The sequence below is a fragment of the Rhipicephalus sanguineus genome, chromosome 10 (assembly GCF_013339695.2).
Source record: "Rhipicephalus sanguineus isolate Rsan-2018 chromosome 10, BIME_Rsan_1.4, whole genome shotgun sequence".
In the NCBI taxonomy this organism is placed as follows: domain Eukaryota; kingdom Metazoa; phylum Arthropoda; class Arachnida; order Ixodida; family Ixodidae; genus Rhipicephalus; species Rhipicephalus sanguineus.
This window is the reverse complement of record NC_051185.1, coordinates 124,331,072-124,342,510: the sequence shown is the minus strand read 5'-3', so window position 1 is coordinate 124,342,510 and position 11,439 is coordinate 124,331,072. Positions and strand designations below refer to the sequence as shown.

The following is an 11,439-nucleotide window of genomic DNA, read 5'->3' as shown; positions in this document are numbered from 1 at the left end:
TGCATAAAACATGAAGAACATGGAAGGCCGATTACGAAAGCAAGGGTCAATCGACGAGCTTGAGGAGTGCACATAGTTTATGACGTGAATTCCTAATTTTGCTTTGCCGTGATTACTCTTTTTTTAAACTGCATAACAGTCGTTTATCACGATGTTAAGATTGGGGAAAAAGCGTTTTAATGCCCTTCTCAGCTTTGATAAAAATTAGCTGAAATGCTCTGGCAACATATCTGATTTCCATTTCTGCGCCTGCGCAAAAAATAGTTGGTCATGCATGGCAGTAAAGGTAAAACGATGTTTCAGGAATGTTTTCACAGAAGACTGCCGACGCAGTACTACGACACCTAAGTTATTTCCATTCTATTCCTAGTTCGATATTTGCGAAGCGCGCATTTACATCGAGCTGAAATCGTCGCGTCGTAATTTGGAAATGCCATTTGTCGGGAAATGTGAGAGAACTGACTTTTCTCATGTGTTGCAGCCGAGTATGTGGCAGTCCCTGTGCAGGTGAAGTCTAAAAGTAAGTGCCTATTATGTTGGTGCAACGAATATCGTCTTATTATTTAAGGTAGCACCATTATTTTATAGATTTATAATTTTTTTTGCATTCATGACTTTGACATTATTCGGATTACTTACCACGGAAATTCAAAGGAACTTCGTACCCGATAGGTTACCCGTTCTGCCACATAGCGGTCTGAGATATGTCCTTATAAACTTCCTAACAATGTGAATCTGTATAAAAATTTGCTTTGCATAAATGGGCAGATCATATTTTTGTTTGTATGCTGTATCAAAAGTACATCATCCGTCTTTTGAAACTTTTGGTGCTCATTGTTGGTTATCTTATGCAGTTTCAGATTTGCTTAGCGATACTTACCCCGCACTTGATAGCAGAGCATGAAACATAATGCATGATGTACTTGCGCAGAAGAGAAAAACGACAGGCCAAAAATTGAATGCGCTCTGCATGTAATCTTTTATGAAGAGCACATGCGATTCTTTTATGTTAGGCCTACCACTGTAGGCAAGCACAACATTGACGTGAACTATACAACACGCCGCATGCACAAGCACATGCCGCTGTTAATTGCTTTTACTGTGATTGCAGAACACAAGAAGGCAAAAAAGCAAAAAGGTAAGCGTTGAAAATGCACTACAAATGTTTGACGCAGATAAAGTACATTTAGGGCGTATATTTGTGATTAAAACATAAAAATGTGTTTCTTTTTTTGCGCGTCTCTACAGTGACCATTGTCCAAGCAAGACCAGTGTATGAGGACTACGGCTATGGACCTTCTTACGACTACTACGGTAAGAGTCCCGCAATAAATTTTCAATGTCGCATTCCTATCAACTTAACTGAGATCTAGCTTACTGGTGGTGTGTCCGGATATTCCTTGCACTTAGGTCCACGGAAGCATAAACCACTCAGTCCTCACGTTCTCATTGCGCATTACTCAAAATTGCACCTCTGCTGGATTATGCTGCATTGTGTTTCTTTTTGTGTGTGTGCGTGTGTGTTCTTTTTACTTATGTTTACCCAAGTCTTCGTGAATGTTGTTCTTTACGTTCCTATCTGCTTTCCTCTTTTTCTCCTCCCATCTTCCTTTCCTCTGTCTCTTCCCTCCTCCCGAAAGAGTAGGCAGGCGTTGTGCCCCTCTCGGTGGCAGTTGCCAGCTTGCTCTCTCCCTTTTCTCTGTGTCCTTGTGCATCTATATGTATGCAAATAAAATGAATGAATAATAATTAAGGATTTTCCGCTCCTCTTTATTCTTCATCTCATGGTTGCAACTGAATGTTTAATGTTAAGGCTGGCTTGACTTGTTGAACGTATTTTGTACAATGAAATTATGTTCAGCACTACGGGTGAGGCATTAAAGCAGTGCGGAAGTGGGCAGCTCGCAAACTTTGAAGTATTGCTGCCGAATACGAATACGGAAAACACCTCCTTCCACTGACCCACGTGATCGGCGAAGCGTTTTACGGCTCTGCCAAAAAATCTCCGTTATCTAGCTTCTCCTCTGTAAATGGTCATGAGATGAATTGGCCAGACAATGGCGTTGACATGTGGTCTCCATAAGGACCAGCTTATCTTAGCGGGCGGCGATGGCGTGAAATAAGCTATCACGATAGCGTGAAGCTCAGATGACGTGAAGCTATCGCCGCAAGCTAAGATAAGCTGGACCTTATGAAGACCACTTGTGAACGCCAATTGCTGATGCGCGCCCCTCTGTCAAAGCATATTTCAGCTGCTCACTTTGAGGTTAGGAATCCTTCGGAGCACCTGGCAGGAAATGTCCTCCGCTCTCTTTGCCTCGCCTTCCTTGTTCCTGCAAGCGGTACCGGCTCAAAACTCACTTCACTATCCTCGCGTTACCGTAACTGTGTGATATGAGGAGCCATAACTGTGCCTTCGCACGTGTGTGTGTCCGAAGCATATTCAGCGAGTATCCAAAAGCTTTGCTAGCGGAAACTGTTTTTTTTTTTTTCCCGTGGCATTTCACTTGTTTTAGATACGAATGATTTTTTGCACGTTGGTTTTGAGGCACATAGGAAACTAAAAATATGGGGCTTGTGGATCTCGAAAAGCCTAGCATTGCGTTGGGAACTCATGGGCTTCCCAAGCTCCGTAAGGCCAACGTGCCGCTCCCTCCTAACGCGTATTTCACAACTTCTCCACTCCGTGTGTTGACTATCTGCCTTCATAGAACTGTGGCTCCGCTCGTGAGTGGAACAGCGGCTCACATACGCGACCTCAGCCACTTCGAGGAGCGCATGCAAGAAGTGACTATGAACAGCGATGAGTGCATCGCTTCATTTGACGTCGTGTCCGGGTTCACAAGTGTGCCATGAGGCTTGCGGTCTCCAGCGCACGAGCTGCCCTGAGTGAACGTACTGGGTTCTCAGTGCCACCGGACACTGACTAGCTTTTCCAACGGGGTGACCAGTACCCATATTTATGAATCAGCGCCACGAAGTAAGACGAAAACACGAAGGAGGACACGAAACTTTTATTCACATGCGCGGAACATAAACACATACCCACACATGGCTACACACAGATAGCACACAACAAAAAACAAACAAAAACGTCTACTCATTCAGGTGCAAGATTTCTGTGTGCTGCAAGGCGATAGATGGGAAGCTGATGTATGACTCTTTGATTATGTATATGCCGAGCATCGATTATCTCTCGAGTTGTCTGGTGATGTAGCCTTGAAATGATGCTAGTTTTGCTGAAACGAGGTTCACAGCCACACTGTTGGCAATGCACAGCAATATGCGATAGGCCAGCGCTACGTAAACCTGCGTCATGCTCTCTTATACTAACATTGACACACCTTCCTGTCTGACCTATGTATGCAACGCCGCATGGCAGAGGAAATCGGTACACAACACCCGTGGCACATTGAATTGCTTGGGATCTGTGCTTCACGTCGCATCCTGCCTTCTTTTTTGTTTTCTTCATCTCTGCCTTCCTCTTTACACAGTCCGCAAATTCCTTCCAATTTATTTCGCACCGAAAAAACAACTCCCACACCGTATCTGCCAGCTACGTTTTCCAGTACATGCGATAGCGCGTGAACGTATATGGCACAACTGCGACATTTCTGGTTTTTTTCAACAGGTTATTCCTCCTTACCAATTAGCCCAATTGTCAGTCCTACTGGACAGTACCCGCCTGGCGCTCATTCTTGAGAGTGCTCCTTTCTCGAGAAGGTAGCCTATAATTTCAGCTCTCTTTTTTCACTCCTTCCACTCCCCGATACAACGCCACAAAAGAAAAAAAACAAAAATAAAACGCTACTACCACGATAAAGCAGCAAAAAACTGCTTAGGTGGGTTAGTAAGAGTCGTGCGCCTGCGCAGTTGTTTTTGTTGCTTTTTGTTGGCCGTGTTTTTTGTTTGTTTTCTGTCGCGCTATGAAAATATCAAGGCAGCTTCGCACTTGTGGTGCCAAGCCTGAGGGAAGTGCGGAGCAGGGCGGCCTTTTATTTTTTTATTTTATTTTTCTCTTTCTTTATTCCTCCCTGCCTTTCTTTTCCTCTCATCTCTCTGTTTCGTCAATGCCTTGTTGTCTCTGTTTATTTCCATTTCTTTCTTTCTATCTTTCTATGTATTTGTTTGTCTTTCTCGCTCTTTCCATCTTTCTCTTTCTTGCCCTTCTTTCTCTCTCTCTCTGTCTATTTCTCGCTCTTTCTTACTCTCTCTTTCTGTATTTCTTCCCTTCTTTCTATCCATTTCTCTCTTTCTTTCTATGCTATGCTTTACTCTCTCTCTCTCCCCCTCTTTTCCCTCACATCTCTCCTCTGAACTCTCACGTCCCATTCCCGCCACCTTTCTATACTATACTATACAAGGCTACAAAGTTCTCTCAGCGTGCCTGGATAGCCGAGTGGTCAAGACGGTCGCTCTAGGATCGTGGGTTCGAATCCCAGCGCCTCATGAGAAATTTTTTTGCCAACATTTTCTCTTTCTTTATATCCTTCTTTCTTTCTGTCTCTCTATCTCCGTACTGCATGGTTCTCTAACCATCGGAGTTTTTCCATTCCGCGCCGCAGAAATCGGCGTACGTGTTTTAGAAGCGAAGAAGAAGATGAAGAAGATGACCGAGAGGAAAAAGAGGACGAAGAGAGCGCCTGCTGATTCGTGATGGGGATACTTTCTGTTCACACTACCCGGCGCAACGAAAAACTTAAATAGCTCCGCTCTTAAAATGATCACTTGAAGGTCAGCGCTCGTCCTGTAGTTGTCAGCCAGTGCTGTGCAGCTATATCGAAATGTGCATGCATGCATGACAAATGAGCGGCAATAAGTTGAATGTCATGGCATGATTGGCACTATACTTTATGAATGGCAGAACTCGCACGCCATTTACGTGAATGGCGTAATTGAGATGTCCCTGCGATATACCTAGGTGTAAGAGGGAGACCTATATACTCGCGTAATAAAATGCATGTACGACGTAACGTCACATACATGCAACGGCACGTGCCGCATTCACTCGCATAAAACCGCCACGGGTTGGTTATACAAAGGCCAACGTGTAATGGCGCCTAGTATTGGCGAACGGTTGCATAGCGTAGCCTACGATTGCCTAAGAGCTGCATAGTGTGGGCTAATGTTGGCTTGCAGCGACTATCTGTTATCTTGAGGCGGCCAACACGTGGATAATATAGGTTAGAGCTCCATAATGTTGACTGTGAACAGGTTGTTAGTATTGTTGGCTCAGGCTGCTGCCTCATAATGATGGCTGTCGATTAGTGTTGGCTGGTACGGCTAGTGTCCACTTCCATTGGCTACTGTTGTTAGAGTGGTGGCTCGTGTAGGCTAATACTGGCTAGTTTCGAATCTTGGCTGTGTGTTTATAACGTTGGCTCAGATTCGGCTAGTGTTGTCTGTTGCTTACTCATTTTTGTTAGTCGTTGCTTATGTAGTCTAGCGCTGGCTATCTGACGGCCACAGTTGCCTAGGGCTTGCTAGTTTTGGCTTACGCTCGCATTAGCGTTTCCTACTGTTTAGCGCTCGGTAACGTTTGCCAGTGCTTACTAACATTGCCGACAGTCGTGCACTGCTTGCTATCCATTCTTATAGCGATGTAATAAATATTGCATACGCACTGCTGTGACTGTGCCGCTTATAGTCTAGCTCTGCCAGACCCCACAGGAATGCGCAAACGAACGCTGTTTATGACATGCTCGTAAGCGCGCCGGAGCATTAATCTCCACTGAATTAAAATGGCGTGTCCTTTCGAACATGTGGGCACCTTATGTCGTAAAATATACCCACACTTGGCACAAATTCAAATAGAGCGCGATATTCAGTTCCATACGGACTGCTTCGCACAGCATCGATTTCTACAGTGTGTGGGATCTGGCGGATTTTTTTTTTACATCTAGAAAGAATAGCGTGAACGACAAAACAGCAGCGTTATTCATTCATTCACAAAACTTTATTATGGGTCCTGAAGCCCAGTCGTTTGAGACCGAGGCGGGCCGCAGCAGCGTTATGTGCCATTATATATATAATATCATCATTAGGTGCGTTTTGTATATGCTTGAGTAAGCCCAAATACTAATTAATTCCCAATTGTTGCTGTTTCTCGCAGATGACTACCAAGTCGTCCCTAAAATCAAGAAAAGTGAGTAGATCATAGTTTCTTTTTTTACAAAGTGGTGCGAATATCTGCTGTGGGAATATTTAAATCATGTGTGAGCGTGTGTAGAGCCTCGGACGCGTTATTCGAAGGTTGCAGGTTCGGTCCCTACTTGCGGCAAGTTGATGTTTGACGCACTTTAATTCCTTTTCATTTATGCCATAATTACTATGCTGCAGTCTGAACATACAAATAATACGTCCCTTAGCTCCACTGCCTGTTGGTGCCATTACGCTGTGTCTAACAAGAGAAACAAGCCCTCGATCCCCTCTTTCGTTTATTTGAACAACTGTGTTCTTCACAGCTGATCTCATGTTTGAAAGTCGTTTAACCCCTTAAAGCGACAGTTCGCAATTGCATGTCCGACTCCTCCGTTCCGCCTTTTTCATTATAAAATAAGATCATATATAATAGCAAGAAGTGATGATAACTGTGATAAGTTTTTGCCACACGCGCTTTAAGGGACCTTGAAATACTTTTGACGATGTTGTTTGTATAAGTGCATTGAGCTGGTAAAGCAAGTCGAAACGTGCGAATAGATCGCAGCGGCTCAGCCGAACGAGTTTTCGAATCTTCCGCGTCCTCCTTACGTAGCACCGGTGACTGATCTGATTGGATATGTCCAGTCCGCGTCACTTAACCTCCGGTGGGCAGCGAGTGTCATCTCCCAGTCATTCCAGTGTTGCCAGGTTTGGCTATATATAGCCAAATTGGGCTGCAGAGAAGAAATGTTTGGCGTCAACTTGGGCGAGTTGGCTACGTGGCTATATTAGGGCTACCGAAAATCTGCGACTTGGCTTTGTTTGGGCTGTAAGGGGCGCCGTCGTGATGAACGCTCCATATGTGACTCTGATCGAGCGGAAAAAAATCCCTAAAGGCGCATTCATATTTGGCCGTGAACAGGGGCGGATCCAGGCGCTTGCTTTGGGGGGGGGCGGTTGGTTGTCGGGGGGGGGGGAGAGGGGGGAGGGGGGCGTTGCCCAACTTTAAAACTTCACGTTAGTAACCAAATGCTCATTATTTTTGTTCTCAGTTGCATTGCTCACTGCCATTTCATTATCTAAAATTTCGCATATTTCCGCTAAACATTGGGGAACACGTATCAGTGTTGTTGGTAAGAGGAGGGTGAAAGAGGGAAGGGCAGGCCACCTGCTCGATAAATGAGTATTCCCACAACGGCGAGCTCTAGTATTCCTTGAACGTAGTTTCGGAGTAAGCCTCCCTTTGTTACCCCGCCCCCTCCTCCCCATTGCCTTTTTTTCTGGCCGGTCGTGTTGCCAGAAAATGCCCTTTCTATCTCCGCAGCCTAAGGACGGTCAAACGGAGCTTTCGGAGTCGCGCTCGATTATACCCCGCGCACGTGCTCTCGGAGGCTTGCTCGGTACTTCGGCGAATATAATTCACAGCACCACTGCCTGCCTTCCTTCTTTTTTTTTTTTTGGACCAGCCGCTGAAGGTGACTAAAAGGTAACTTGTTCTGCACGCTTTGTGGGACCACGGCCGGGCTAGACTGCACGTGCGCGCTCAAGCGCGCACGTGCAGTCTAGCCCGGCCGTGGTGGGACGAAAGATGCCAGTTTGAATGACACAGAACAGACTCCTGTCTCTGAGAAAAAGATGGGAGAATTTGAAGACCCCTCGCTTTGCTGAAGAGCTGATGGCCCTGGGAGTGGGGAGGAAACTTTAGCTCGCTTCCATAAAGGCAGCAGTTGCTTTAGCAAAATAGTTGAGGCTTGTGCTCGTCGGTGCCTATTTGAAAGATGCAGGACGCAGAAGAAATCTTTTCTAGAAAGCCTGTTTCGCTCTTAACAAAAGCGCTGGGCTGTGTGAGGGGTGCTTCCCTAGTCTCGGATTGGGATGGACACAGCGACCACCTGAAAAAATTCTACGTTCTGAAAAATGGCCTTCGGTGAGGTGAAAAGCGGGGGGGGGGGTTGGGTTGGCTTATAGCTTTGGGGGGGGGGGGCGATCGCCCAATCGCCCCCCCCCCCTGGATCCGCCACTGGCCGTGAAGGGGCCCGAAACGGCACGATTCACCAGAAATCCGCACACTTCGCCTCCTAAGCGGGCAGTAAACCGGGCTACGAGCACCATCGGTCTCTGACCGATTTTTTTTTCTCCGTGGTGACAGCGAAACACCTCTCCGCCTCTCCTGAAGCCGGCTTTGGCTGTCATAGCATAGGAACGCCGATATTTCAGACTGGCGGCTATGGAGTTGGAGGTGCATTCGCATAGGCAGAAGACGTGCCGTCGCGCATCGGAACTGGAACTTCACCGATTCACCAGCGGCTAATCTTGTTTTTAATGAGACTGCAGGCGCAGCGCGGGTTGTGGTGTACGCTGTAGAACCTACACGAGCTCGAGTGTCTACGTTGCAAAGAATGATGAGTTATGTGCCCTGCTACGGTCATGAATAAAGAGCTCACGCGTTTTGCCCAACATCAGATTTCGACGCTTGTGCTCACCGCTCGCGCTTTGCGTGACATCTGCGTAGCCTGGATCAAGTTTGGCCAAGAGTTCAGTTCTTTATCTACCTCTTTATCCGCCGCGGTGCCTACTGGCTATGGCGCTCGACGTCTGACCCGAAGCCCACGGGATCAAACAAAGCCTCGGCGGCCGCATTTCCAGGAAGGCCAAATGCTGTAAAAGCCAATGTGCTTAGTTTATGTGCACATCCATGAACCCCAGGTGGTCGTAATTTTCAGAGCCCTCCAGTACGGCGTCTCTCATAATCATGTCGTCGTTTTGGGACGTAAAACCTCGACAATTATTATCTACCGCTTCCGCTGCTCTAGCCTTCACTGCCGCAACAATATTACATTATGTCGTCGAGTCGTTCAAGTGGGCTTTTTGCTTATTTGGAGGCGCTGAACTAAATTCGACGATTTCACTGGATGTTCACAGGGCAGGCGGCAAGGCTGGTGGCTCTGTTAAAAAGTTTGTCTAGGAAAGCACAAAAAATAAACATTGACTCTGTTTTGCTTGATGCGTAAAATACTGCAGAGTTGCAGATAACTGGTCCTATAGAAGACCTCCCATTGGAAAGTCACTTTCCAAAAGCAACAGAGTGATGACACGCAGCTTGCAGAAATTATGGTTTTTTTATTCAATTAACCTTCAGTGATTGCTTAAAGGGACACTAAAGAGAAACAATGAATTGGTTTAGATTGATAAAGTGTGCTCGGAGAACTCTTGTGTGCTTTATTTCACCACCATAGGATTATTATTAGAGGAGAAAACCAAGTTCAAAGTTTCATTTTTAAATTTCGCGCCAAACTTTGTAATTCGTGACGTAAAATGTTTCAAAGAGCATTTAACATATTTTGGCGCCACTGGCTCGAGGAAATTTCCACAATCTCGTTATGTCAAGTCTCTGGCCCCCTCAGAGGACAATGTACTTCGATTTAACCGATTAGGAACTACGTAGGCCCAAGCAGGCGCCGTCAAAAATATGTGACGTCACGGCAAATGGTGCGGGAATTCCAAGATGGCGTCGCTACCTGTATTTTCTTTTTGCGCGTTTTCTCGCTTATTAAACGTCTTCTCGCAGCGAGCGTGGTGTTTTTGGTATCGTGGAAGACTACTTTACTAATGCGAGAAAAATCGTTTTGCTCCTTAGTGCCCCTTTAATGGAGAGCGTGAATATCGATACTTTCACCTTTTTGAACACAAGCTGTTTCATACACTAACGGCGCATTGTACAAAAAGGGAATGCGGTAGTGGAATGCGAAGTCGTACGTCCAAGTAAAACTACAAATGAGAACGACTGTATTTGGCTACAAATACTTTTGCACTTTTTTGTCTTCGGCTAGATTTGGGCTACAGTTTGTCGGGTTTTTAGCTACGTTGCCTCGTTTGACCTGACAATACAATGATGTATTTTATGCAATAACGCAATAATGTGTTCTGCGTAACAAACTGACGGGCGGACATGTTTTCTCGTTGTAGATGCATAGAAATGCTTACGTATTTAAAAGGAAGAATACTTTTTCTTGCCAGCCAAACATATCCAAAAGACCTACCGGCAGTACCGGGAGCCCGTGTACTACGACGCGCCAAAGAAAGGTGAGCCTTTTTATTTGCACAAAGTATCAGTCCGAGTCAACAAAGATGAGGAGGTTAGACGTTTAACCGCGATAAGTGATACCGGGTGAAGAAATTGATTGGAACAGTCAGTACGTTGTCATGGGCGAGCGAAGCAATGGCTTTGCATATTCAAAGAACTTTCTAGCTGCCTACTTGAATTTCTACGACATATGAAATATTTGTTATCGTTCAGTCCTCTGTTCTGTTGCCTCCTTTTCGCTGTTCCGAATCTATACGCATTACTTCTATCGTAATCGGTTTGATAACAGGTTCAAGTGAAACACTTGCAAACACGGACAAATAGTAAGAAGACAGAAAAAGGAGTTCGCGAAAAGATCGTCGTCTTCCCTTAGGAAGCACCACAGATGCAGCTAAGGAAGCAAATAGATTCGCTAGGACTTTCGTTTTATTTTCGGAATTGTAGGCGTAATACATTTCAAAATGTTAACAGCGCCAGAACGATTAGGAAGGGACGAGACAACAAAGGTAAAGAGCGCTGACTTCCAACTAGTCTTTATTTCGATAAGAAATAAAGACTAGTACTCGTTATCTAGTTATCGAACTAGTAAAGACTAGTTCGATAAGAAATAAAGACTCTCCCTTGCCATGTATATATGCGGTTCTTATCGAAATAAAGACTAGTCGGAAGTCAGCGCTCTTTACCTTTGTTGTCTCGTCCCTTCCTAATCGTTCTTGCGCTGTTAACATTTTGAAATGAATCCACACCAACTTGCCCAAGCGTCAACCCTTGTAGGCGTAATACGTTTGTGCGAAAGGATAAATGTGAATGGATGAGTGACTTCCTTTAGAAGCCCCAGTACTCGATTACAAATCTTCTGCACCTGGTTAATGTTTGCGCCAAGCTGTGTGCCAGAGCTTCTACCGTATATCTGATTATCGAATATCTGCGTATTACAGTGCCTTCGAAGAGCAGAGCTCTCCGTGCAAGCATTTTTGGAGAAAAATAAAAATGCATCAAATGTTTCTGAACAGTGAAGTGCTTATGACGTTTACCGGTAGAATTGTATAAGCCCTTGACAGTTTCAGTATCTGTTATCGTTCAGTTATCTAGTTACCTCGTGACTTCAATTATGATTCTACTTATTATGAAACATTTCTGGTGCAAATACTCAATCGTTTCGACAATGACGCGTTAGGTGAACAACGGCAGTGCGTAAAAATGTCACGACATTG

The 11,439-nt window shown here is 45.3% G+C and overlaps 1 long non-coding RNA gene across 1 annotated transcript; it reads left to right on the top strand.

Moving 5' to 3' along the window:
• Positions 1-1,092: 1,092 nt before the first annotated feature.
• LOC125760102 (uncharacterized) lies at positions 1,093-10,224 on the top strand. The gene is made up of 4 exons (XR_007417768.1): positions 1,093-1,138; positions 1,249-1,314; positions 6,113-6,145; positions 10,159-10,224. It is a non-coding gene; the product is annotated as an uncharacterized LOC125760102 (long non-coding RNA).
• The last annotated feature ends 1,215 nt before the right edge of the window (positions 10,225-11,439 follow it).